Source organism: Notolabrus celidotus, chromosome 9 (genome assembly GCF_009762535.1).
Source record: "Notolabrus celidotus isolate fNotCel1 chromosome 9, fNotCel1.pri, whole genome shotgun sequence".
Lineage (NCBI taxonomy): Eukaryota > Metazoa > Chordata > Actinopteri > Labriformes > Labridae > Notolabrus > Notolabrus celidotus.
In genome coordinates, this window is record NC_048280.1 from 12,199,937 (window position 1) to 12,227,853 (window position 27,917).

The following is a 27,917-nucleotide window of genomic DNA, read 5'->3' on the forward strand; positions in this document are numbered from 1 at the left end:
TCTTATCTCTGTTTGATCACACACTTGCAGTAGGGACAATTTAATGACTATTGTGTAAGTGTGTTGTGTTATATTTTCTTTTCATCAATCTGTCTTTGCTCTACTAACCTAGTAAAGAATTAGCCGACAGAGCTGTCTATCATGATGTCAATCCTCTCTTTATGGCATCAACTAAAGAATTAAAAGTAAAGTCCTCAAGAAAGTGAACACGTGCATATAAATCTGAATTAGGGATGTATATTTTAAGTTTTTTCCTTGATAAATTTTTGGCAAATTTAACGATCAATTATCGATTAATCAATAAAAAAACCCATTATCATTCTTATGTCATAAACAATGCCAAATACGCTTTTCCCCTTAAATTATATTTTCTACAGCAACAAAATGCATCTAACTGATGGTATTGATTACATGTACATGTTTAACACTGATCATCAACGATCAGGCTCATAATAATATTCTTCACGGACATAGTCTTATAATGTGAAGGCTCATAATTACCAGAAAGTACTTCAGACCCACAGGGTCCAGTTTTCTGCCTACTTGTTCTTATTTAAAAAAATAAACATGTGTATTCGGTCAGGAGTCAGCCAGGAGCACAACCGGGTCATAATCAGTCCAGCTGCAGAAAAGCCCAGACAGCTCTGATGTTGCTGCTCTGCAAACATAGCATAATTCCCACCAGTCTGTTGGCTTTGTATCTAAAGGTGGGGATATGTCCTGTTCAAAGTTGTCAAACTTCATGTCTGTGTCATTGTTGGCAGCAGTTGCGTATTGATCCTCTTTAAAAAGGGCTCATGGAGACCTGACGCACCAGCTGAGCGTCTCTGCTGTGCACAACACCTTTAACAGCTGATTCACATCCAAACATGCTTTAAACTTAAAACACCTCCCTGATAGCTGAGTGTCATATGAGACCACATGATGTTTGTTCCACGTGACAGAAAATTGAAAACAAAAATGCGTGTTTCGAGTAATTTCTTAACAATCAATTAATCGATAATCTATTAATTGTGGTCATCCCTTATCTGAATAATAAGTACTAATTGACTGTAAACAAGTGTGACGAATAATGTATTCTAATTTTCTAGTTTAACCCATGTTACATCTGTTACGATGGAGGAGGCGGGCACTGTGACTTATACTGCAGCCAGTCACCAGGGCGAGCTCTAAGTGTTTTGATGGTCATGTCCATCTTTATGTGCAGTCTATGGTGGCTACATTTGAGTGAGAAAGCCTTTTATTCTCCAAACCTGAAACAATACAGTCAATGATGTGTGAATGTGTGTTGATAAACATATAACCAAAGGCATGGAGCACAGATCACATATTGGGATTTTTTTAAAGCAGCTTTTAATGTGACTTGTTTGGGTGATTGTCTTACAACAATGTTTTTCAAATTTACCCTCCTGCTCTGTTTTAGATTATAATCTATCAATACATTATTATCTAATCTACTCAGATGCCATATTGCAAAAAAGCCAATATTATTTTCTGTAACATTTGCTGTTGAAAAACTTGGAGGAATGTGTGCAAGTGTGTGTTAGCAGTAGTAGTATCTGCTGTCAGCTTGGAGAGTGATGAGGCTTGCAAAAGCAGCCTTAACTGTGTGTATGTGAGTGTGTGTATGTGTCTGTGTAGCAAGAGAAAGGATGAAGACATTTTTCCCTTCAGCACTTATGGGGTCTGCTTAGCTCCCAAAAGCCAACTCAGAGTCTGGATCCTGGGCCTCCTGTGTCTTACATTTACCCATCTCTTCAAACCTCTGTTTCTAACCCTCAGGACTACACTAATCACACATTTTTGCAGATTTTAAATCTATGTTTTACAAAGTCCTCCAGAACACTGAAAGTTGCAGGACAAAGGCTGATATTGTTTATGCAGTGAGTAAGTGTTGTGTTCAGTGATATCTGTGAGTGTATTGGAGATCCTTGCAGGTTGCACAGGGTGGTAATGGATGGCCGCTGGGTGCACGCTGACGTGTTATTCTTTTATAAAACATTGCCTCTGCGTACCGGAGCGCAGGGGAGAGCGTGTCACGTGTGTGATGAATGACCAGAGGGTAACATCTTCACTCCTGACCCCTAACACACACAGCCAGGCATGCTCACACACATACACAAAATACACAAAATCAAGCATGCACTCATGCACACTCAAGTTGGTAAACATTTTTTTTTTTTTTGCAGTGAATCCACTAAGCAGATGGTGATCCAGATGCAGGTTGGTGACCTCTCTGTGTGCCTTCCTTTTGAGTGCGCTTTGAATACAGAGCGAGGCTACATCTTTGCAAAGCTTGGGTTGGTTTCATGGCTTTATTATTTTTCATTTGATCACAGATCCATCATTAAAAAAAGACTTCTTCTTTACTTCCTCTCATTTATCACACAGCCTGACTAACAGGCCAGTAGCCTTCAAAGCTATCCTCAGCTATGTCTCCAAACAAAAGCATGAAAGAACAACATCAAACGCAGCCCTCTATTAAAAAAAGCAGAGCCAGGGCTGCTGGACAATGCAGAGGAGCTGGAGAGGTGAGTAATAAGCAGTGACCTTCCGCTTTTACATGCACAGAAATGATACTTGAAAGCAGCACATGGACGATATAACAAGCAGACAGAGAATGTTTATACATCAGAGACTTTACCAGAGGAGGAGAAAAGAAAAGAGAGAGAGACAGAGAAAGAGATGAGAAGAGAAGGAGACATGATAGGGAGGAAAGCGAGACAGAGGGGGTGAGGAGGAAGACAATGAGACAAGGAGACAGAGACAGAGTGGGTGAAGGTGGCGGCGGAGGTGGTGGAGGTTTTGGTGGAGCGGGTGGGGAAGGGGAGCAGGCAGCCAGTCTATTATCTGGGGTCTATAGAGAAGCATTTAGGGACAAATAGGACACCACCCCCCTGTCACCCCCGAAACCATTCAGCCCCTGTCAGCCCGGACCATTCAGACAAACCCCAGGAGGGGAGAGGAAGAAGACGAGCGGGACAGAGGGGGAGGAAGCAAGAGCTGGGATGGTGGTGGTGGTGGTGGAGGGTAAGGGGGCTGAAGATGGAGTACCCTAGTACCACCCCTCCATGATGCTTCAGATGCTGTATCCTAGCAACGGCACTCTGGGTGTGACCTGTAGTCATATGGCTCCATTCAGTGTCACACCTCTTGAACACACACACACACACACACACACACACACACACACACATGGAGGAGGAGGCCCCGCAGGAGCCAAAACAGGCTCTCATGTACAACAATTAGCACAGATCATGCCCCCCCACAACCCGGCCATACCAGTTAACCCACAGGGGAGCGAATGTAATTACCATCAACAGACAGAGGGGAGTTTATCTTTACACACTTAAGATGATCCACTTTGCACACACACACACACACACACACACACACACACACACACACACACACACACACACACACACACACACACACACACACACACACACACACACACACACACACACACACACACACACACACACAGGCCGAGTCATCACATCCAAAAAGTCTCTGTTTCAGCATGCTGTCAATCACATGCTAATTACAGCTAGCTGCACTATTGACGCTGCTCTTCTCTGCCTGATTTTCATATGGAATTAGTATTTAATGAATTGTGTGCAGATTAATTACAACTTAATGACATTAAATTGTTTCTGTCTAATTGCTGTGGCACTCTTTGTTTTGAAGTTGCCGAGAACTTTGTAGAGTTTTAGTTCAAAAGGGAACAGTTGGCCTGAAAACACTCCATTGAGCACTCATTAGAAATTTTCCGTAAAGGGAGTCTTTCAATCACAATCCTGCTTTCTTCTTCTTCTGTGAAGATTAGTGGGTAATGTTGCAGTTGAGGTATTACAGATGGAGGGCTGGAGTGTGTGTTTTCAGGGACAGATATGTGTTCTTTTATTCATTTGGTTCATAAAGACTATGATGCGACTCTGCAGTCCCCTTTATGGTGAAAAAACAAAGAGGCACACACACAGAAACACACACAGACATGCACTCAGAGAGTCTTAGTCTGGTAATCCCCCTCTCAGATGGATAAATGTCTTTATCAGCCTTGTTTAGGCTAATAGATTTATATACTCCATCTATTATTTATCCAAGGATTATCACTGTTGCCTGAAGGTAGTGATGTACAATGTTTACCATGACCTTGGGACACACACACACAGACACACACTTTTACAGCACACTCAATTTGCCATGGAATTGGTGAGTGATAATAAACAGGCGTGCAATAATTGTCCCAAAGTCACTTTGTTCTTCTTCAACCCTTGCAAGCCTATTCTGAGGCCTATTGAATAAGATTGTCTACTGAGTCTTTATGACTCCTCATTAAAACACACTTTTATCATTTGTTATAATATAGCACACTCCTCTCCAAATGACATCATTAAACATAATTCAATCTTTACCTCTTCTTCATGTGTGCTGCTTTTCCTGATTTATCCCCACTTTTATTTCATTTTCTGTCCTCATCCACAGCGACTGCAAACTGCTGCACTGCCCCTCTGTGGGCGGTGATGGAGCTGCACAGTTGCAAGCACAGGTAACTGCAAAATAAATAAATAAATAAATAAGAAAAGATAAAATGCCAAGGCCTCCGAACAGTCCACTCAAAGCAAATTGATCTACAATATTACTGGAATACAAACAGACAGCGTCAAGATTGCACAAATGTTGCCAAGCACAAACATTTGGCACAGAAACACACGCTCCCAAATACACTTTATACACACTCACACACGCACGCATAGGGCAATTTAGTAAATGTCATCAGGTCTGCAGAAAGAGAGGGAAATAGGCCTGCCCCCCATCTTTGTATCGGGAACACAGGTGAGATTGATGAGCAGCGTCTGTTTATGATATCGGTTATTCAAGATGAAAGATGAGGGTTTGTAGAGGGGTTCCTCCCATTCACTGTCATTGATTTACACACACAAACACACACACACATACGCATAGGAGAGCATACCCACAGTGAGTGTCCTTCCTTTGTCAATAGTCAAGGTTACTTTATATGCAGTAGAATATTTGACTAACATCAAAAACAGCAGGTAAAATACAAATTGTGTTTGTGATGACAGAGCAAAGACAGAGAACGTATTCTCAACAGACGAGCAAGTAAGCACTGAGTGAACATCCATCAGCGAAGAAAGAACATAAAACTGTGGTTTAAAAGCAATAAAAAAGAAGGCTGGGACATTTGTGAAGAGCAGTCAGAGTAGAAAACGAAGCACTCAAGCCAAAGCCAATTCTTGTTCTGCTGAATTAAAACCTCAACCTCTCTGGCATTAACATCCACACAGAGACAAGTGCTGCGGTAAGTGAATGTGTTGCCTATGTTTGTGTCAAAAGCCTGTTTTTTTTTCTCCCCTGGCCAATTAGAGGGACTTGGGCAACAAAAGGCAGCTAATTTTGTCAAGCTCCTGTAAATGGAATGATGGATGCTGACGTTTGGGGAGGGTAAGGGAGGGTGGGGTGTACTGTGAGTGAATGCACGCTACATGCTGCTTGGTTACTCAGCACGGCCTCCTTCATTAAAGCTCCTTGTGGAGGAACACGTACACGCAGACACAAACATTCCCTATTCAGGATGAATTAAAAACCCACAACACACTACTTTTCACAAGAGAGCGTTCATTATGTGGCCCTAATGTAATGGCATAAAGCACGGGAGCAACAGCCTATCAAGTGCAGCAATTTGGCTTTTTTTCACTGCTGCTGTTTCGTTGCTATAGGGTAATTTGTAGCACTCAGCAGGGGCAGGGGGAAAGTGAATCAAGATTAATTTACATGCAGGCGAACACTTAGGCAAAGGCAGAGCGGTAAGCAAATGTACCGTCTCTGCAGCTGAGCGGGGAAAGAAGGCTGCAAGTGAGGAAACAAGGAGGGGAAGAAGTGTTTGGGTAATTAAGGAGCATCAAATGTGATTGCTGAAGGCGGTTAAAGGGCCACAGCATGTCGACTGTGGTCGCTCGAAGAATGCATGCGCCGCGTTTTAAGCAAAACTGCATTGAGAGAGGTGTCGATTCTGCAGCTGCAGAACCAACAAGAAGCAGCTCCAGATTCAGTCTTCTTTGATTGTCCTTTGACAAACAGTTTGATTCCAACACGTGTGAGTTTTAATTTAAGGAAAGGGTGCCACACCAAACAAGATAGTGCACTGTGAAGCTGCTTGAAAACCCAGGAAAGCGCCATAAAAAAAACAGGTTATTCAATTGAAACGCTTGATTTGAATAAAACATCGCCCATATCATGGTGACACAAAGACAAAGTAAAAAGTCCCCAAAGATGCGAGGTTGAAGTGACAAGTCTAACTCGGACAAACCGCTGCAAGTATCAGACACAAATGCAGCGACCATTGCACCAAGGAGCGGGGAATGAAAATGCTAAATGAGCTGTTTGAGCTGGACATACACACATCTTGTTGAAGCTGCATCCTTGCCCCACTGAACAGACTTAACATATCAGAGAAAAAGAAAGAGATCACTGGGATGGGATAAAAAGAGAATAGCTGGTTGAGTTTCTCCCCTCTATCGCTCAGTGGTAATGGACCCTGGACCGAGCCTGTGGCAGGGGAATCTGATCAAGCATCCATGCTATCTTGCCGGCACATACACACAGAATCACTCTGTCAAATCTGAATAAACACAAACACACACAGGTTGGATTGTGGGGTGCAGCTTGGGGATTTGGGCCGAGCGTCTGGCATATTTGGCCATCTCAGATCTCCTGTCAGGGCCTGAATGCGGGATGACAGCAAGAGGGAGCCCGTAGCGTCTGGAGACCTGTCTCCATCTATGCATCTCTCACATAAACAAATTCTCCCATCGCTGTATTCAGACTAGCCTCTCTGCTCTATTACACACAACACACAGCTGCCACAAGCACTCAGACACCCAATCAACAACCACAGAGAGAAAGAGAGAGAGAGGAAGAGAGAGAGAGGGAAAGGGAAAAGAGAGAAGGGGAAGAAAGGGAAAAAAGGGGGAAGGTGGAGAGGAGGAGAAAGCAAGACAGGAGGAGCTATGTCGGGGGAGACGCTGAGATGAGGGCCGGGCGCTCTGAAACTGTGCTCAGCGTTCTGTCTGGCCGAGCAGGAACCTCCTAAGAGCGAGAGGACAGTGAGCAGCGTGGATGAAAGAGAAATGGGCCCTAGTGGGATGAGGAATAGATGAAGGAAGGAGTGGGGGCTAAGGGGTGCAAACACACTGAACGCATGAAATATTAGGACACCTGCTCTTTCCATGAAATAGACCGAGCAGGAGAATGCAAAAGCTGAGGCCAAATGTTTGGAGGTGTTTTGTGTAATCTGAAGATCTTTCACCTCTGAGCAAAAAATGAGTTTTCATAATTCTTTGATTCAAATGCATTTTTCCGTGTTTGGTTTTAAGTCTCTGGAAAGTTTCGACAATCCAGCAACAATCAACATCTGGCTAGAGACACTTCCGGGTTACAGGGAAGAAAAGGAGTCCTCTTACCAGAAAAGGAAACCAATATGCATTTCTGAAGATGCCTGGACAAAACACTGAATTTCAATGGAGGATAAGTAACTCAACCTCATGGAGAGCATTTAGTGGGAAGTCTTTTTATTGGATTTTTTATCACACCTCGTCATAGGTCCCAACACTTCGGTTCTTCCAGCTCCTGGAGGATCCGTGGGTCCAGCAAATCATTACCCCCTGTTTTAGGTCTGTCCTTGAGAACATGCGTTTTAGAGTAAGATGAAAAAGAATTGAGGAATGTTTTTGGGACAAATGTCGATTTTGAGTGGGATTTTTTTTTCCTGTTAGTATCATACATCTTTGTAGAAATGCAAAAACGAAAAATTGCTTAAGTCTGAAACCCTGTCTATAGAGGACTTAAATCTGGTTTTCTGAACCCTCAAAGAGAAGGTGATCCATTCCAATTTAAATATTCTATAAGTTTTATCATTTAAGGTTTGACAACTCTGGGGGTACATGCTACACTCACATACATACACTAAACATGCATGACACTACACTGCTGAAAACACACATTTACATGTTTTTCCGAGTTGTTGTTTCTCTGTGTTTGGCTGCAAACACTTGGAACTGTAAGGTTGGTGTGAGCCTCCTTTGTCACAAATAGAGGTCAACTTGCAACAAAGGATACATGGAAAAGATGAAATCATATATAACACCCTCCTTATGTTACATATGTCTAGTATCTAAAACACCTGTGTTTATAAACGTGTGTTTTTTAGGAACAAAAAGACACCCCATGTTCAAACTTTTCTTTTTCTATGTTTTCTCTTAGTTTTATTTTATAATTGTAAAGTAAAAAAACTGGAAAGATGGATCATATGTAAAGTTATTTAACAAATGCTGACTGTACAATCAACTGTGTTGTGATGTGATTTCAAATAAAACACAAAAAAAATTATTTTCATTCTTTGTCTCTCAGCTTTACTTGATTAATTCTGCATATTAATAACATTGTTATCATTGTGTTAAAGATCCCACCTTTGATGACATAATTTCCCCAACCAAGAGCACTACATGAAAATATATTAGGGCAAGAAAAATGTTTTTGCACAACTGAGTTGTGGGAGGCGAAAAGAGATTGTTATAATTGCATTTATAAAAAGGCTCCAATAAGTATTCTAAGAATTAAATACTCAAGTCAGATGTATCTCTAAAGCACAAATTGGTTTCTATGTTACTGTATAATCTATATAATATAAACCACATACTGTATCCTGACACTTAAAGATAAAGAGGGACCAAACCTAAGAGAGGGGGATCACTCTGAGGACAGAAGAAACGAGTCCACAGTTTCACAGCAGAATTGCAACTGAACAACTGAATCACAGCATCAGTTAAATTTGGACTGCTGTAAGTTACTGTTTTGGTCAGTAAATTACCAGTACACCATAACATTGAACCAATCCAGCTGAGTCTAGTATCCTAAATATGCCTGCTTGGATTTAGATATCTAAGATGCAGCTGTTACCATGAGTAGAATTGGTCTGAGCCTTCCAAAGTCAGCTCTAAAGATGTTTGAAGTTTGCATGAATTTGAGTGCTGCCTTTTCTATACTGGTAACTTTTTCAATGTTCTATCTTGCCCTCTGGGAGCTGTTTACCTCTTGAGGGACTGATAAGAACTAGAGGAAGTGTGCCAGAATTTGTAGTGACTATGAACTCTCGTTTAATCCAGCTATGTGTAAGACACCTGGGAGAAAAGCTTTGGTGGTAAAGTTGAACTGGTCCTCACCGTGAGTGTGATGGGTGGACTTGAACACACCCTGACAGCGTGCTGTTCAGTCAGATTGATCTGGCACATTACAAAACATCCCTCCTCCTTCCTCTGCGTCCTTACTTTCTGCTCCCTCCTCTTCTGATCAGAATATCGATCACCAGACCAGTCGATCGGTTGCTTCTCTCTGATCTGGGCCGGGCCAATTACCTCAGTGAGTAATAGTGATTAGTTTGTGTCGAGATCAATCGACGCTGATACAGGCAGAGAGGCTGTGGACGGGGCCGAGGGAACCACTGACTATTCACATCAACAGCACATTTGTGAAACAACAACAGTGTCGTTTAAGATCGTCAGCTTATTGTATCTTAAATGTAATCGTTTCATTATGACATCAAACATCGACAGAGTGCAAATCTGACTCCCAGGGAAATTCAAGGCTTAAATAGGGTGTCTGTGTTTAAAAAAGGGAAGAAGTGTAAGACTTGTCCTCACAAAGAAACAGAAAAAGGTCTGAACAGAGATACAGCGCTACGTCAGTGTTATAAAGCCCACACTACACACACACAAACACATGTAAACAATGACACACGCAGTGTGAGTGCTTATATCTCAGCCTATGCCATTGGTTTGACATTGTACAGGTCATTAAAGGAAAACTAGTGCTAATGTCGAAGGCAAATCTATTTATGTTGATAGTATTCATGGGCAATCTTTCCATAACATTGATCAACACAGTTTGTCTAATAGGAAAATAATAAACAATTACTCCTGCAGACGAGGAGGGTAATTGATTTTCTTCTGTAAATTACTACCACCATCAGGCCTGCGTACACAGAAAGGTGATCATCTGCATAAAATCAATGGGATATGATCCTATCTGTATGATAATCATGGACTGTAACCAAGGAGCCTTCATTAGCTTCAGAGGGAGAGGAACGTGGAGGGTGAGACAAAGAGACGGACGAGGCGAGCGGAGAGACTTCGACCAGATGTAGCGACAGCTGTCCTCTTCATAAATTCAGTCTGTGTCACTGATGGTGGAGAAATCAGTAATAAGAGTGCGATCTTCACTCTAGAGTCAAAGCTGTAAGGCTGTATATAACATTTATTAAACACTTTAAGAGCTGAAGATTCATCTTTGTGAAAGTTTTTGTCTCATCTTAGAGCCAGCTGGATATTCACTCCATATTTTTCAGTGTAAGATTTTTACTTCAACATTGATCCTGATGTTCTTTTAAAGGCTTTTTACAAAATTGCACATGCATTTTATGATTCATTATAAAGCTGCACAATAAATTGCAGTAATATTATCACAGGGTTGAGCATTCAGTATAAAAACATTGCACAATTATCACAATAAATTTGATATTTTTATTTAAAGCCACTGTCAGGAGTTTTTTGCTGCCTATGCGACACACTGAAAATTAAAACTGTTTTTGACCCACAAGAACAAACTAGACCATCATCACAAAGATTGAATATTTCTATTAATTTATTTTTCATATCAAAAACTGCTGTCAGGATGTAGATGCTGCTCATAGTGAGCATAGTACGCTGCTGACGGTTAACATTTTCTACAGCAAAGATTTACAGTTAGTTATATGTTTGACTGTTGAAATAATGAATAATAAATAGTAAATATTGAGATTTCTTGTCAGAAAACACCACTTGTGTTTGGGACAAGATCAACATAGAGATAAAAGACACAACTTTGTCTACAGGGGGGGCTAAAATCAACACAAACCAAAGGTTCCTAACAGGAGGTTTAAGTAAACAATCAATGCCTTCTTACACAGCATGTGCTTGTTGTACCTTTATAATATACAGGTAACTATAACTCCAAGGCTTGTTAACTGATTGTGATGACGACACCACTGCTAAAAGCTCTGAGCTACATTTTGTTCTCATTTGTTGCGTGTCTCTGAAAAGCTGCAGTCACGCTTCAGCTGAAAAATCAAATGCTTTTATTCAAATATGAGAAATGTTCAAGCTCTGGGAAACAGGGGAAACAGAGGAAGCATTAAATCTTTGATTAATTTCTGATGGGTGCTCACACCACCCCTGGTGTTCCCAGTCAGACACCAACTCATGATGATGGGTGAGCCCACCAACAGACAGCTGTATGTACGACTGTGTGCAGGCCTCCAAATCAATACCACCACCAATATTAATCTGACCATATTCCACAACAGGCGTGTATCTGCCTGACAGAAGGACAAAGAATGAATAGGAAGAATAATGACCAACACTACCGTCAACATAGTTATCATGCTGTGTTGATCTCTAAAAGTGTATTGCAGAAAACCTTGAAGAATTGGTTTGTTAAAACACCCCATATTACCAATGTTAATTTTTGTTGGCTAACTTGTTTTTTAAAATATGTGGGGCTCAGTGGGAGAGTGGGTTGTCTTCAAATCAAACAGGTTAGAGGTTCAATCCCCAGCTCCTGCAGTCTCATGTCAGAGTGTCCTACACTAAACCCCAGGTTGCTCTCAAAGGCATAGCCATCAGTGTGTAAATGTGTGAAAGTGATAGCGGCGATCTGTGCTTTATGAATCAGCCTCTGCCACCAGTGTATGAATAAGTGTGTGTGTGAGAGTAAAGAGTAAAACCACTGAGTGGTCAGTATGCTAGGAAAGTAATGAAAAAAAAGTACAGTCCATGTATCTTCAAAAATGTGTTATCTCTGATGTTCAGTCAATTCAGCAGTTTTAGAATCAGCATTCTAAAACAACAAACTTAGACAAAAGGCAATTTGAAAGGTAATTTTGGCAACTATATTCAAATTATTGAATCTATAAAAGGCTGTTAATTTCACACTAAAACATTGTTCTTGGCAGGGTGAAGAAGATTTGGAACAGCATTTGAACTTTTGATGCTTTGTCTAAATCAATGCATCAAAAATGGAGAAAAAAACATTTAAAGCTCCTGAGACAAATTCCATTTGTGTCAAAGCGGTACTTCTCATATCTTAAAGTGCAAAAAAAATCTCCTCTTGCTTTACAGTGAAACGTATCACTCTCTAAATCTTTGCTGGTGAATACTTTTTTTTTTAAAAAGAGTGTTTTCGTCGTCAGTGTTTACTGGCATGAAAAATTACAATAAAGAAATTGTTGGTCTTGCCCTTGATGGTCTTCTTTGTTTTTGTAGCTGAAGAGGCGATGCTGTTAATTTCAATCAGTTTCATGACCAGTCAACAATTCCTTACATGGGCTGTAAAATACAGACTTCTTTATGATCAACGCTGAAGAGAAAACTGATTTTGGTTCTCGGAGACATTGATTTCGACAGGTACAGTTGAGGTCAAAATGATTAGCCCCCCTTGTGAAATCAGATAAAACCCTTGATTTCTCCATGAAAATGACCATTAAAAACAAGTGTTTATAGTTTATGTGTTTCCAAAATAACAAAGACAAATGTTCACTATGTTTGACTTGGATATTTTGTTGATGCAATGAATTGAAACAAGAAAAGGTAACAATGGCATGTCCAAAATTATTAGCCCCCTTGCCCTAAGTAGTCAATAGTGCACCCGTTCTGAGCCATACCTGACAACAACCTCTTCAAATAGTTCTTTACAAGGTTGGCACATGTCTCTGGAGGGATTTTGGCCCATTTTTCCAATGCAAATTGTTCCAGCTGGTCCAAAATACATGGTTTCTGAGCATGGACATTCACTTTGAGCACCCGCCACAGATTCTTCACAGGATTTAGATCTGGGCTCTGTACGGGCCGCTCCAGGACCTTGGTTTTGGTGTCCATTAAGAACTGTGACCAATTTTGACGTAAGCTTTGGATCATTGTCTTGCTGGAAGACCCAGCACCGACCAAAGCCTAGACTAAGAGCAGAGTTCTTCACATTATCCCTCAAAATGTCAACATAACTTTCTTTTTTCATGATGCCATGCACCCGAACAAGGCTCCCAGTGCCTGAGGCTGCAAAACAGCCCCACAGTAAGATGCTCCCTCCACCATGTTTAATTCTGAGGACCGTGTTCTAAGGGTTGAAGGACTCTCCCTTTCTTGGCCAAACATGAACAACATCCATATGCCCAAAAAGTTCCGTCAGACCAAAAGATGGACTTCCAAAACTCATCTTTACCTTTTAAATGTTCACGGGCAAACCTCAGTCTAGCTCTGATGTGCCGCTCTTTGAATAAAGGGGTTCTTCTGGGACGATGGTCCTGAAGCCCACTATGATGAAGATCCCTCACAACTGTGCTCCTTCAAACATAAACTCCAATGGAGGTCAGGTCAGCAACAATCGCCTTGGAAGATGTCCGGGGCTTCTTGCTGACATCTTCGACTACTTTCCTCTGCAAAGTTCTTGAAATCTTGCGGTTTTCTACCACGCCTAGGTTTGTTTCTAACAGAGTTTGTCTCCTTGTACTTTGCAATGATGCAACGTACAGCTATTCTAGACACTGTAAAACACCTGGAAATGACAGTATAGCCTTCCCCCTTATTATGAGCCTCAATTATCTTCTTTCTGAGCTCAAGACTGATTTCCATTGTCTTTGGCATGGTGATTAAGAGTAGTCTCTCTCAATAACGTGTTCAAGTGCCCTGTTTGGAGTCCCTTAAGTAAATCTCAATGCTGTTTGAATGCTCAGGTGTTGTTAGGAAGCCAATTGACCTACAGGTGTTGTTAGGAAACACACTGACTGCTCAGGTGTGTTTTTAAAAGTAAAAATTCACAGGGGGGGCTAATAATTTGACCACCCCATTTTTCACTATATTTGATATAAAGTTATCCTAAAAATGTATTTTACATTCCAAAATGTACCAAAGCTACTAAAGAACACTGGTGAATGTTTGCTTATATCAAGTTTTATCAATGATTCAAACATTGGGCAGAATTTAAGGAAAATGTTCCAGAATTCCTGGGGGGGCTAATAATTTTGACCTCAAGTGTATACTGGGTTCATAAGCCTGGAAGTATCCAGCACATCCAGGTCAGTGTGTCTTTTGTAACCAATATTCCTTGCCCTTAGCAATACTTATCACAATTTTGTAATTTGAATAACCATTACAAACCAACTGATGAACAGTTAATGTGATGTAACGTAACGTAACGCAACGTAACGTAACGTAGGGTTAAAGGCCTTGAACCACTAATCTGAAATGACACTAATGTGTAGATAATATAAGCCATCTGAGGCATAGGATGACGTTTGTACAGTGGGAGCACAACCTGCAGCAAGACAGAGAGCTTTTAGTGTGATTACTTTACTATCCCTCCATATATCTATGATTCACATTTCCTCTTTCCTGTCTATTTAAGAGCCCAACACAGACATCCTGTGTGATGAATCTATTTTAGGTTCTGCTGCCACTCAAACTCTTTTCATTCTGTGTTCACTGTGGAAAATGTGGTACACTATTTTGTTAGACCCTAAAACCAAACAGAGGTCTTTTCAATAATAAAGGCTTTGGGCTTTTAAAGCTGAGAGAATGAGGAGCTGGAGACAAACAGGAGGAAGAGGCTTTCAGTATATTAGCCTCTCAAATCAAATCATTGCAAAGAGAGGACAGAGGCAGCCTTTAACATATGAGGAAGCCCGGACATGGACGAATAAAGAGAGCGCTCTGTTTGAATCTGTCCTCCCTTCATAGGTTTTAATGGCCTATGGTAAAGTGAAGTGCGTTAACACTAGATAACTACATTAGGACTGTTTTTTAAGAGTATAAAGAAGGCTTAGCCCATTTACCATCTCATTTAACATTTGTATTACTGCTGGAAATTGTACAGAATTAAATCAAAACCTTTGGCACACTCAGTCCGTACCCTGTTACCAAATTATACTGATTTATTAGAACTGTCTAATTTTGGGAGTTCATTATAAAGGTACAGACTGTTTGCATATCACATCGTCCTGAATGCAAGTTTGCAGGGTTGGATAGAGCAAATGTGTGGCAGAATTATAGTTGTTGAAGAAGTAGCTTTGTCCAGATTGATGTCCTGTTTCCGTCATGAGCGGCTAGAAGGCTGGGATCACTCAATACTAATCAACAGGCTGGACACGAGCTGGTCTTTATCACTTTGTCCCCTTTATATGACTCCCAACCTTGGCTGCGCGACCAGTTGCTTGATTTCTCATTTTGTTGCGCTGCGACTGACAGTGAGCGACTCTGATTGAGGGGATCCATTAGGGATCAGCCTGAGGAAAGCCGGTTTGATGGATGAGACCAGCAGTCACCTTCAGAGCTTGCTAACAACACCTGTATCCTCTCTGTGACACACACACACACACACACACACACACACACACACACACACACACACACACACACACACACACACACACACACAGTATTGCTGACATATAACAATTCACACAGTGTTCTTTCTGTAGAGTGAGAGACAGGGGAGGTTTAGAAAGATAAAAATCTATTCTGTCTCATCAGCGGAACATTTCAACCTGTGGAATTAACTAATTACTGGTAAACTGAGCTAAAGTTTGATTTTCATTTCAGAGGTATTGTACAATTTTAACATTTCAAACTCTGCAATACTGTTAACAACAAATTGCTTCCACTTAAGCTGCTGTACCTTCAGATAAGAAACTATATATTAACCCTCCTGTTATGTTTGTTTCTCTGGAACAGAAATAATGTTCCTGGGTCAATTTGACCTGGGGCATATTTAATTATCCAAAAGTGTCAGAACCCCAAAATATCCCAACACACATTTTTTTCAATCTAATTTTTTTACTCTTTTCTAATTGTATAAATCAAGATTTAGTCAAATGGTGTTCTTTAATTCTCACAGATCATGGTTCAATGAGGATAACTCACTTGTTTTTCATTAAAATTAATGTTAAAACTGTTTTAATGTACATTGGAAAGCCCTTATTATAAATACAATAGTTTTACATGACATAGATCTTTGTTTATTTTATTTTATTTTATTTTAAATTTAGATTTTTTATTTTTCTGTAGTGATGTTGATAAATTAACACAACACCTCTTCTGTCACATACTGCCCAGATTTTTATGCTGCATTTAGCTGGTTTGGAAGGCATATGTTGCCTAAAATAGACTTTAAAACGGGTCCCGCAACATAACAGGAGGGTTAAGCTATATATTAGCTTTATATTAATAAAGGCAAAAAATGTTTTACGCAGGAAAAATGAACTTAAAAATATTAAAATCTTGCTAATAGCAATAATACATCTGGATTATTTTGCTTTCAAAATAATGCATTCAAATTTTTGCATTTATATCTTGTTTGGGGTACTTTCTGATTTAATTTCGAAACTAAAGAATCTCACATTTAGTGTTTCAGAGGAAGGACCACGGGTCACTAACCATGTTAGATGCTAAAAGGGTTGCATGTTTGGAGTTCAATGGTTAATTATAATACAGAAAACATTGGTCAGACAGTAGGGTCATACTGATAGAGCACTATGTAATGTTACCAACAGAGATTATTTCATGATGTACTACATAAATCTTTTTTTTTTTCCTTTTTTATTTTTAAATCAAGGAAAAGTTGATTGCAAAAAACATCAATATATTAACTTAAAGCTCCTGTGAGGACCTTTGTTCGTGTCTGTGTCTGTTTTGGCGTCCCCATGTGGACAAAGCAGTATCTCTTAGATCTTTGTCAAATTTTTCCTGTACATATAGCTATGATTTCTGACAAAATGTCTCATCCTGCTTTCTTTATCAACAGTAAAATGTGTGTTCGCTGTGGAAAAAGTAAAAGAGGTTGTTTCGTCAGCAGTCTTTAAACCATCTCACTGTCAACAACCTCCCTACAGCGGTTACAGCCATTAAAATCGACAATAGGCAGAAATGATCCATCTTTATACTAATGGCCTTCATTGTGTTTATAAGTCATTAAGAGACGTCACTCTTAAAGCTCCTGTGAGAAGTTTTGAGCTGATGTGAAACACTGAAATGACCCCTGATTCCTTTAAATGAACTAATAAAGCAAATAACACTATCAGGATGGAAATTGAATTTTCTGAACAATTGCTTTTAGTGTTTAAAAATGCTTCTGGAACAGTTTTTATAAAATTTCCAAAGTAAAGATTCTTCACAAGTTTGATTGTCAAATAAAGCAGAGATTTTTTGTCCCAATTCACTTCCAACAAATGCACAAGAGAAAAATTGGCAAAACGATAAGAGGTACAGAAGGGAAGTCAAAATCAACACAAACTGCAAGTCCCTCACAGGAGCTTTAATTTTGATTTGCATTATTACCAACCAAAAATCCCTAGCAGGGGATTTAATATAAAAAAAATTCTAAGTCTTTCTTGGTAGGTTAGAGATGAACCAACTACAGAGATTTTGCAATTTGTAGCACATATACTAAAATCTGACTGTCTGAGGGCATATTTGGTGTAATAAAGACATTTTTCACACACAGAAATGTACAAAAAAGTGAAGAAAAGGTTGTTGATTTTTATATTCTTGCACCCTAGAGAAACGTGCAAAATTAATCACATACCTGATGTGATTAATGTGATTGATGTAAAAGTCTATTAATAGAGCAGAACAGGTCTAGTTTTTGAGAGATTCTGGTAGCCTGCAATAGTTTAATATAACAGGTATAAGATGATTTAGTGTAACCTGCATAAATACTGGTATGAGATTATTTAGATAAAAAAATTCTAAGATCAGCTGTCAATGAGCTGAGGCAGGACTTAACCAAAACAATGTTCACGTTGCTACACCATATTTTTAACAAATCTTGATAAAAAAATAATGATATCTCTCTTTAATTATTTAAATTTATTTATTATTTACTGTATCATCCCTTCTAATGGAGACTCGTTCTCTGCATATGCAGTGCATACTTGAGCACCCAGTTGTACATATACACCTGCGGTATGTGATGCTGATGTGAATATTCTTCTGTGAGTGTAGCTGCAGCAGTCTAATTGCTCTCAGCTGTATTATCTCATTAGGGCCCATCAGCACGTGACATTTAAATACAGCGCAGCTAAAAGCCTCTCTGCTTATTTAATATTAACATTACCATCCATCACATCCTCCAGAGAGGCAGGCAAGGCCCTGGCCTCAGTCCTGTTAGCTCTTTTTCCTCTGACTCCTCAAGCCTCTGGGTAATATTTTCAAGCCACCAATTGATGCTTTTAATAAGAGTTACGTTGCTAATAGCTTCAGTGCAAAGGAAGAGCATAATCGTATCACATGTGGTCTAAAAAAGTGTGTAAGAAGGAGGGGGTGCTGTGATGAGTGAAGGTAAAGAGAAAGGTGAAATGGAGGATGAGAGATGAAGGAAAAGAGGAGAGGGTGAGAGTGAGGGAGGAAGGTCAGCAGAGCGGCGTTAGAGAGGGAAGGTAGAGCCTGATGGGCACCAAATGAACAAATTATGACGGGCTCCATTTTGTAGGATGGGGGTCACACACCCCCTCCCCTCCTCCTCTCTCCTCCACTCCTCCTCCTCTCTTCTCTTCTCTCTCTGACAGTTCAATTTCCCCCTCTCGCCTCCCTGCTCCCTGCCTGCTAATTGTGAGTGAAGCCTTATCATTGGGCCCCCCATCCACCCTTGGTCCGAGGTATCGCTGGCGTCTGAGAGGAGGAGACTGGAATGTCAAAATGTTATCTGAGACAGCAAACAGCCAGAGAGACGGAGGTCACACACAATAAGACCGGACGTTCATCTGAATGCACGCAGGAGGGATGAGCGGACAACAAGATGAGACAAAGGTGCTATAAAGTTCTCTGCAGAAAAAAACACAAGGTTCAAATTGTATTTCTGATTTCAACTGTAGACATGTTTAAGAAAATCTCTCTGCATGCTTTTTAAAATATTTAGATCCAGTGATGAATTACTAAGTGTTAGGTGTCAATCAAAAAAAAAAGAGCACTAGGATCTAGTAGATTCTATGTCAAAACATATTTCATTGTAGGACTGATAGATTGAACTCTCACCCTGAGGAAAGCCACTTTCTTGTAGCTGAACTGATTCATGTGCTTCATACGAATGCCTAAAAAATGGATACACCAGCATCTCATTGGGCAAAACCCACAAAACAATCACATACACACACTCCTGTCCCTCAATCTTACCCGAGAGCACTTGACTCTTGTGTGCAAAGTGGGAGCTACGGCATGTTATTTACAGACCAGAGAAGACCTGGTTTAAATGACACCTGAGGATAAAGCTCATCTCACACCAGTGCTCAGCTCTCTGTCTGTACTTTGTCATTTGAAATTGAAGCATTTGCTCATGGTTTCCTTTTTAGTCGCGCTGTTCCCTCTGCTCAAAGTGAGACAGAGACAGATAGACAAACACACTGAGAGATATGAGGCAATCTTTGCTCAGCTGGGGGGAGCAGCTGGCGGTTGGATGGGTTGAGGTTTAAAGTGCTTCAGTTGGTCAGCTGATAAGGCTGATCTGAGGTCAGAATAATCTGAATGCAGGAAGAACTATGAGGGGCGACACAGGACAGAATCGCTGACCCCAGACGTCCCCTATCACAGAGAGCGAGATGGAGGGTAAGAACAGGACAGAGGGCAGAAAATTCAGAGTAAGAGAGGGAGAGAGAGCACACATCTGCATTCCAACACAGGTAATGAGGGTTAATTCTTTGGTTAAGGATTAACAAGGTGCAAGAGTATGATAGGCAAGCAGGTGCCTTCTTGAATATAAGTTTAAATCAACCCCATTATGGATGATGTAATTTCAGCTCCAGAGCCCAGCCAAGAGGGAAAGTAATTACACCTGACATGAGGGACTCTTTAAAGTAAAACTACAAACCTAGCAGGCACTAAAACAATGAGAGGCTGATGATTCATGAGTCACTCATTTTGTGTTTTTTATCTTCCTTCAGATTGTCCAAACATTTGAGTCCCACAACATCTCCCATTGTAAACAGCCAACATGAAAGCTATTACAGCTAATTTTGGAGTGCTTTTATGCCTTCAGTGGACAACAGCTGAAGAGAAACCGGAAATATGGGGAATAGAGAGGGGGGGGGGAGAGAAATGAAAGAGTTGGGACAGGGAGTCAAACCAGTGACTGCTGAAAGAGAACTATTTTGTAGCCTCTGTATATTAGTCGCACACCTTAACATCTATGCTAAACTGGCATCCCCATTTCAGAGCTTCTCAACCATTTTAAGTAATCAGATAAAATTGTGACTGGTAAATAAATACAAACAAACAAACAAACAAACAAAAATACATACATACATACATACATACATATATACATATATTGAAAAAAAAAAACTCACCCCATATATATATATATATATATATATATATATATGGGGTGAGTTTTTTCTAACGAGGCAATTTTGAAGATATTGAGATTACGAGTCTTCCAATGAGAGGCACAGCTGCCTGCGAAAACGCTGCAGCTTGTTGGCTAAGAGGCTCAAACTCCGCCTCTTTAAGTCACACTGGCTAGACAGAAGCAATATGGCTGCCGTCGCCGATTGGTCTCAAAACAGCTCTTCAGAAACAGATGGGTGACATACGTCCATATTTTATACAGTCTATGATTCAGGCTTTCATTCCATATATTCAGCCTTTCATTCCATATATATATATATATATATATATATATATATATATATATATATATATATATATATATATATATATATATATATCTCAATATGTATGTATGTATGTATGTATGTATGTATGTATGTATGTATGTATGTATGTATGTATGTATGTATGTATGTATGAATGTATGTATGTATGTATGTATGTATGTATGTATGTATGTATGTTTGTTTGTATTTATTTACCAGTCACAATTTTATCTGATTACTTAAAATGGTTGAGAAACAGATGGGTGACATACGTCCATATTTTATACAGTCTATGATTCAGACTTTCATTCCATATATTCAGCCTTTCATTCCATATATATATATATATATATATATATATATATATATATATATATATATTATGGCAAGCCGTTCAGGAAATTAATATATATGGAATGAAGTCTGAATATATGGATTGAAAGTCTGAATATATTGAATGAAACTTGATATATATGGAATGAAAGTCTGAATATATGGAATGAAACTCGATATATATGGAATGAAGTCTGAATATATTGAATGAAACTTGATATATATGGAATGAAACTCGATATATATGGAATGAAGTCTGAATATATTGAATGAAACTTGATATATATGGAATGAAACTCGATATATATGGAATGAAGTCTGAATATATTGAATGAAACTCGATATATATGGAATGAAGTCTGAATATATGGAATGAAACTTGATATATATGGAATGAAGTCTGAATATATTGAATGAAACTTGATATATATGGAATGAAACTCGATATATATGGAATGAAGTCTGAATATATTGAATGAAACTTGATATATATGGAATGAAACTTGATATATATGGAATGAAGTCTGAATATATGGAATGAAACTTGATATATATGGAATGAAACTTGATATATATGGAATGAAGTCTGAATATATTGAATGAAACTCGATATATATGGAATGAAGTCTGAATATATTGAATGAAACTTGATATATATGGAATGAAACTCGATATATATGGAATGAAGTCTGAATATATTGAATGAAACTCGATATATATGGAATGAAGTCTGAATATATTGAATGAAACTCGATATATATGGAATGAAGTCTGAATATATTGAATGAAACTCGATATATATGGAATGAAGTCTGAATATATTGAATGAAACTTGATATATATGGAATGAAACTCGATATATATGGAATGAAGTCTGAATATATTGAATGAAACTTGATATATATGGAATGAAACTCGATATATATGGAATGAAACTCGGAATATATGGAATGAAAAATCACGTCATGTATGGCCTGCGCCATCTTGTCTTTCTGGGGTGTGATCATAGGGGTATGATTTTGTTTTCCGGTTAGACGTAGCTTTTAGTAATGCAACCATGAGGGAGGCACGAGATGTTTTCACTACAATTTTAATTAATGAAGGGGTTATCAACCCCTTGGGTAATGCATGTGCTGTTAAGTCAATCCGTATAGGAAAAAGGAACCCACCCCTCCTCTCTATTAAGTTGGTTTCATCCAAAAGTGATGATCGGACCGTCTGCACAGAGAGACGAGAGGAACACGAAGCAGTGGGCTGCAGAAGCATTTAGGAGGGTAGTAAACAAGTGAAAATACGAAAATATTAAATATCACAGGTTGTACACACTTCTACAAAGGCTAAAGATATTGCCCCTTCTTTATTCAGGTGGTTCAGTCCTCTAGTTCGCTAGCTAACTTTTGTTATGACTTGTGATAATGTAGCATCCTGTTCAATGTTAACAGGAGGAGCTCATACCTGTGTGCATCATCTGACAGTGAGTGAGTGTAATGAAAAAGTACGACCAAATTACCACAGGTTACAGAGGTAGAGGAAAATGTGTCCCCTCAGAAACACTAAAAAGAAATGCAAAAGGTTATTTTCAGAGAGACATTAATAAAAGATGAGTCTCTTTGATGACAATAAAACAATACGATTATAAGTGGTGTTCAGAGTACTTATTTAAGCTTTCATTCAATATATTCAGACTTCATTCCATATATATCAAGTTTCCTTCCATATATTCAGACTTCATTCCATATATATCGAGTTTCATTCAATATATTCAGACTTTCATTCCATATATATCAAGTTTCATTCCATATATTCAGACTTTCATTCCATATATATCAAGTTTCATTCCATATATTCAGACTTTCATTCCATATATATCGAGTTTCATTCCATATATATCGAGTTTCATTCAATATATTCAGACTTTCATTCCATATATATCAAGTTTCATTCCATATATTCAGAGTTTCATTCCATATATATCGAGTTTCATTCCATATATTCAGACTTCATTCCATATATATCGAGTTTCATTCCATATATATCGAGTTTCATTCCATATATTCAGACTTTCATTCAATATATTATTTCCTGAACGGCTTGCCATAATATATATATATATATATATATATATATATATATATATATATATAAATGCTAAATTCTTTACTCTAGTGATCCCCAAAGCTTAGACCCCACCCTCATGGTTGGCATCGATACTGCAAGTGGGTCATGAAATCAATATATCAGTTTTTATCTTGTGTTTTGTGTGTTTACCAAGGATTCCAGAGGTAGTTGTATTATTTTCTCTATTTTTGAAATAGAATTTATTTCTGTTGATAAAATTAACATTTTACATTTAATCAAAGACTCAAGTATTGGTCAGACTCTGGTGAATAAAGGTTTGTGAGGGACCCTGTATATTGTAAATTTCAAACTGGTCCTTTGCTATACTGAATATGCTTGCCACATATGAGGATGAATATATTACCATTACTACCTTAATGAGTCTATTACATTTGAGAGATATTGCTTTCCACAACACCTCTTGTAGGAACAGCTTGACAGGGCACAACTGGGTGTGGAAGACCCAGGACGAGATGCAGGATATTAACAGGTAAGGTCTGCAATTGACTTAATTTTAAATTTTTGGGCTTGTTGCCTTTTTTAGATAGGAAAGCTGAAGAGAGACAGGAAATGTGGGGAGTAGAGAGCGGGGGAAGACATGCAGGACATGGTCACGGCCGGGAATCAAACCAGCGACCCCTGCGATGAGGACTGTAGCCTCTGTATGCGGGGTTGTTAGACCACTAGGCCACCAACGACACTGCAATTGACTTTTAACTGTAGATTTTAGTTTTCCATAATAAAGAATAAAGATTGAGCTGAATGGTAAAGCTGTTAATGTTTGGTGCTGTAAATAATCAGTGTTATGGTTTCAAAAGCATGTTGTGTATTTTTCTTCATCATAATGATAGTCAATTTTTGGTCAATGTTCTGTGTTCAGACAGTTGAAAGTTGTTTAAATGGCATTTCAAATGAAGCCTGATTTTACACACAATTGATAAAGATACATACATGCTTACACAGCAACCTAGGTCATCAAAACTGGTGAATAACACTTTAATTTCTGACCCTTAAGGATCCAAGGCATCACTTCTACTAATTGTCAAAACTGGTGTCTGAGCACTCACCATCAAAACAAATAAAATCTAAGAGCTTTCCATAAGAGCTTATTTACTAAGTTAAGTTTTGGATAAACATTAATTATTTCTAATTAATTAATAATTAGAGATATTAATATATAATGATAATTTGAATTGCGTTTCAAAGTGTCATACTTTTACTTCGAACCCTATTCCAGGCAGTTCAAGAGGAGTGTCTAAGGTTGTCATTCTACAAGGGTAGCAGTGATCATTATGGACATGTCATGTAACCATCTGATTTTTGCTTTCCTAAAAAAAGAAAATAGTAGACCGAACCAAAAGAAGACAACAAAATTATATAGAGGCTATGTTTAAAGTTTTGAATTTGTATTACTAATCAGTTGAATGTGAATTTTTAAGACACATAGGCTACATCATCCTCCATTTGATGCACTTCAACATCCTTGTATATCACCTTCATTCCCAGGGCTTTGTACATAGCTAATTCAAACTATTCTGCCCTTCTGTACATACTTTATTATTGTTATTTTATTTTACATTATATTATATTATTTCATTTTTATTTTCATATGTATGTCTTATTTTATTCCTTCTTCTATTAACCCTCCTGTTACCCTCAAATTTACTAACATCTTTTATCCTTGGGGTCAATTTGACCCCAGCAATTTAAACCTCCAGAAACTGATTGTTACCCAGGTTTATGTGTCAGGTACTTTATGTTTCTTTGTTGACTACCTAAATAGCCCTTCAAATAAAACATATTTTAAGCATAAACACAATTTAAAGCATTCAGAAGGACTTTATTTGTAAAACAGAACATGAAACTGCTACTAGTTTGTCATGTTCTCATCGGCTCTGCCTTGTTTCTATGTTATCAAAACGCATGACACGGGACACATCATTGAATGTCTTTAGAGACATGGTGGCTGGAAATATTATATTTCAATCTGAAGGTTGAGGGAGGATGTTTTAGGTTATAAAAATGTATGTTATAGTGTCCTCAATTTCATCCAAAACAACAAAAACAAATGTGTGTAAAATGTTTATATTTGTTATGTTTCATACAGCTAAAACAGCCTGGGGTGGAACACATCAACATTTTAATTTTATGTTTTCAGTAATGAAATATGAAGCTAAAAAAATGATATTAATCATTATGGTTTCCAATTGACCTCAAGGGTAATAAGAGGGTTAATATTTGGACTTTCTTACATACTGTGTATGAGCAAACTGTAATAACTGAATTTCCCCCCTGGAATAATTTAAGTATTTCTGATTTGGATTTCTGATTAACATCCACCGACATGAATTACAGGTTAACATGCCTAAAAAAGTTAATAAGGACAACATTGGGATTTAAAAGAGGAAAATATATTCCTATAAGCTTTGATGCTAAAAGCTGAACTTAATTTGCAGTCTTTATCAGGTCAAAAATATGCTTTTTTCAAACTGACCAAATAAAGAAATGACTCTTCACATTCAGTTAATAACTGGGTTTGATCTCTGTGTGTGAGAAATTAAAGGGACCTGACCTCCAAGGCAAGCCCAGACTAACTAATGACAGCCTGAGCTAAGCTAATATTTCATCATCAGCTAGCCGCTGTTGGAATCATCTTGATGCTATTAGCAGACTAATGGCTAAATACTCCGGTACCGCTAAAGAGGAAGCAGCCAGTGACACACTTAGCATCCCCTGGCTCGTTTAGCATGGACACAAATGAACGTGTGAGATGGAGACATGAGAGAGATGGGCACACCAGTGACCCCCTACATATACATGCACATACACAGACACACATAGACAGACACACACACACACTCGCAAGCACGGACATGGTGACCCCTACACGGTTGATGAGACGGGAGCTGATATGCGAGTCAGACGGAGCCACATTTGTAAAAAGCGATAGCCAATTACGGCAGCCCGGGCTGGGGGATAATAGCCTGCCTGTCAGCCTCTGTGTGCAGTATATGAGAGTGCACGCATGTGTGTGTATGTGTGTGCGTTCCTGTGCCTGAGCACGTAGTACCCAGGAGTGAATATTGGGTTCCTATTCTCATCTATTTGCCCTATATCTCCATTCCTTAGATATTAATTTCAGAGCAGTGCTGCAGCACAGGGCCCAGGTCGTTAGTGTGATTCATCTGGGCGTCATCCAAAACGGGCGTGAAAAAGACGGAAAGAGTAAGCTATATCTATTAAACTGGGAGGCTTATTTCTGTAAGATTTCTGCACTGTGGAATAAATGGAAAGGTTTTTATCCATCTGAGCTGTATATTTAAAATGATGTAGAAATGATGTGCTATAGGAACACAAGGTGAAGCAAAATGTAGAGACAGAAATCTAAAAAGATTTGCGAGATTGGAAGAACAGATTCTAAAGCACAGAATGAATAACACATTAGTGATAGTATGTAATTCCCTGCACCATGTAGGCCCATGTCTTCAAAGCACTCCAACAATCTAAAATCATGTGCCACTGTTTTATAGAGACATTTGGACTGAAGCACAGCAGAGACAGACCGAAAAGAGGCAACTACAGTTTGAAATCTCAAACATTAGTGCTTGTCCTGTACTTTCCACAGACACATGATCTCCTCAAGGACTCAGCCCTGTCAGCCGCAGTGTCCAGCCACCTGAAACAGAGCCATGATAGACTATCAGAGGAAGGGGAACTGTTCGGGGGGAATTGTGTGGATTTAGTGGTCTAGTGCTGACACATGGCTTTGAGCGTGGTAGAAAAGCACTTTAACTCTTCAGTGCTTTTATCGCGGGTATACACTCCATAAAACATGGCTCTATGTGGTGGAATGGCTCACACGTACAGTAACACACACATAATACATACATAACGCTCTCTCAGAGGCAGAGAGGTTGTCAGAGGAAAGAAAATCTAGATCCCCGATGTGGCCTCAGGAGGCAAATCGATAAGAAGAGATTGCACAAATTGTCAAAAAAGTTCCTATCACAGGCGACACAGCTCAGCCACTTCAATGAGTTTACACTTTCAACAATGTCTACAAAACCGATTCAAGCACACTTTTGTTCCCAGTGTGACAAGATTGAACATAATGGAGTTTTACCTGCCCTATTCTTGCAGAGTCCTAGGTTTTTGTATTCTGCTATTTTACCTGAATTTGTAGTATTTTAGCTTTAAACAAGTTTCCAAAGGTGGCACTCAAACGGGCAGGGATTTGTGCACCGCACAGACTGTGGTGTTTTTATTTGCCTAGTCCCTGCGGTTGCCATCGTATCATTTCCTGAAAAATCAAATAACAGAGAAGGTTAAAAAGAAAACCCTATAGAAATGAAACAAACCACAGAGAGAGAAAAGTGAATGGCACTGCTTTTTATAACATTATTTGATTGAATTTAAAGTAGTTCCATAAAAAAAACTGATTAACTGGATATAAATTATTTTTCAAGGGCCTGCAGCGTAAAAGCACATGAGTTTTACTCTGGAGCTGTAAATACTTTGCTCTTGTTGTTCATATTTATTTGAACAGGAGAGAAATAGAGCCCAGGTGACGATATGGTGGATTATAAAGTTGTGACAGTACAATTTTTTTTTTAATCAGCAAGCCTCTCCTTGTATATTTATATACATAATTCATATGTACTTTAATAAAAAATTCCAGATTGGGGATTTAACGCTGAAAAACAAACAATGA

At 38.9% G+C, this 27,917-nt stretch overlaps 1 protein-coding gene across 5 annotated transcripts in view; it reads right to left on the reverse strand.

The window, feature by feature from the left end:
* The window catches only part of LOC117819188 (homeobox protein orthopedia B-like), an 81,333-nt gene that overhangs the window by 45,404 nt on the left and 8,012 nt on the right, over positions 1-27,917 (reverse strand). For 4 of the 5 annotated variants that reach the window (XR_004632474.1, XM_034692433.1, XM_034692436.1 and 1 more), the window contains one exon: positions 4,422-4,559. The exons of the other annotated variant lie outside the window; for it this stretch is intronic. The gene's annotated coding sequence lies outside the window, so the exon portion shown is untranslated. The remainder of the gene's footprint in view (positions 1-4,421; positions 4,560-27,917) is intronic. 5 annotated transcript variants of the gene reach the window in all.